The sequence below is a fragment of the Octopus sinensis genome, linkage group LG1 (assembly GCF_006345805.1).
Source record: "Octopus sinensis linkage group LG1, ASM634580v1, whole genome shotgun sequence".
NCBI classification, from domain to species: domain Eukaryota; kingdom Metazoa; phylum Mollusca; class Cephalopoda; order Octopoda; family Octopodidae; genus Octopus; species Octopus sinensis.
The window spans coordinates 53,262,283-53,264,205 of record NC_042997.1 but is presented as its reverse complement, the minus strand read 5'-3'; the positions used below and the strand labels follow the sequence as shown (position 1 = coordinate 53,264,205).

Below are 1,923 nucleotides of genomic sequence, written 5' to 3'. Positions count from 1 at the left end.
CAGAGATAGTGGAAGAGAGAGACAGAGAGAGACAGACAGACAAAGAGACAGTCAGACAGACAAACAGAGAGAGCATTGAAATAATTTCCCATTGTTCTATACAATTTCCCATGGCTTTGTAAAACTTGCAATATTTTTACTTTTCTATTATCAATGAAGCGAAATATGAATTGAAACTGGGTCATGGGCTTGTCTCCTCAGGTACTTACCTCCTATTTTATGACTTACCTTTAAGACTTACCTTCTTACCCCACCTACTTTTTTTTTTGCTTGACTTAATCTTTTCACCTGTCTTCTTTTCACTTGTTTTCTCTTTCCACATTTCATCTTGATTTTATCCTTCCTATATCCTATTTTATCCAAACAATATCTACATCCAGTTTGCCTGACCTCAGACTTCTCTAAGTCTTTGCCCATTTTTTATCTTTTTTAATTTCTGAACCTCTTTTTCAATTTTTTCAGTTCTGTATTACTCTTCTGTCAAAAGTTTAAAGGTAAAATTGGATTAGCTGAGTGTTGAGCTAAACCCTAATAGTATTTTATCATTCATTTTTCTATTCTAATTAAAAGTCCTTCAGAGTCAACTTTACCTTTCATTCCTCTCGAGTTGATATGTAGCAGAGTTGATTCAATGAACTTTACAACTTTCCTATAAATTTGTTGCTTATTCAAAATATTTGTTATTGCTATTAAACCCAAGTTGACTCAGAACAGACAGGCTTATGATTAAAACCATTCCAGCAGTGTACATTACACCCTTTTCCCATAGATTGCATTATATGAAGGAAACTTAGCTGTTAATATTTGCTCAGTGGGTGACCAGAAATAGTCACCCTCATCAACTCCTTCAAAGTATCTTGTAACAAGTGCTGAATAATTTTTCTATACATTCATTAGATTTACCTAATAATTATCTTATATTTTTATAGCTATATTTAACTAACGTGAATAAAAGATTATATCCAGATTTTTTTTATTTTTACTTTACCCTGATATTGAATTAACAAACTTTTAGCAGGGTATCTATTTCCCATGTGGTTGTCATTAAAGAATAGTGAGTTAGTGTTAGTATACCTAACAGCGGAAGTTTTTAAAAGGTTAATGAGAATTGATTATGCAATGAGAAAAAAAAAACAGTATTACTCAATGACTAATATTTTCATTTTCTTCTACATACATAGGAGACAACTCCAGACATGTTTCTGCCTTTGTATAATCTCATCACCATATTTTTTGGAGTAGTGATAAAAATTTTACCAAGTTGATGTACAGGATTGTATGTTAGCTAGCATGGGAAAATAGAATTATTTAGAAAATAGATAATTTGTCATCCACATGAAAAATACCGAAGAAAAAAATATTAATCAATGACATTGTCTTTTATATTTCTGTAAGTTTGGGACTCAACTCTGCATGTCTTTTGGCCAAAGTAAAATAAATCTACACATATCACGTTGAAAGCACCAGTTCTTGTCTGATCACCGAAGTTAAGCAACATCGAGCCTAGTAAGTACTTAGATGGGTGACCGCTTGGGAAACCTAGGTGCTGTAAGCATTTCCTTTTATAGGCGCAGGAGTGGCTGTGTGGTAAGTAGCTTGCTAACCAACCACCACATGGTTCCGGGTTCAGTCCCACTGCGTGGTACCTTGGGCAAGTGTCTTCTGCTATAGCCTCGGGCCGACCAAAGCCTTGTGAGTGGATTTGGTAGACGGAAACTGAAAGAAGCCTGTCGTATATATGTATATATATATATGTATGTGTGTTTGTTTGTGTGTCTGTGTTTGTCCCCCTAGCATTGCTTGACAACCTATGCTGGTGTGTTTACGTCCCTGTCACTTAGCGGTTCGGCAAAAAGAGACCGATAGAATAAGTACTGGGCTTACAAAAAAAGAATAAGTCCCGGGGTCGAGTTGCTCGACTAA

General features: G+C 35.1%; 1 pseudogene; it reads left to right on the top strand.

Moving 5' to 3' along the window:
• Positions 1-1,438: 1,438 nt before the first annotated feature.
• LOC115220854 lies at positions 1,439-1,555 on the top strand (annotated as a pseudogene).
• The last annotated feature ends 368 nt before the right edge of the window (positions 1,556-1,923 follow it).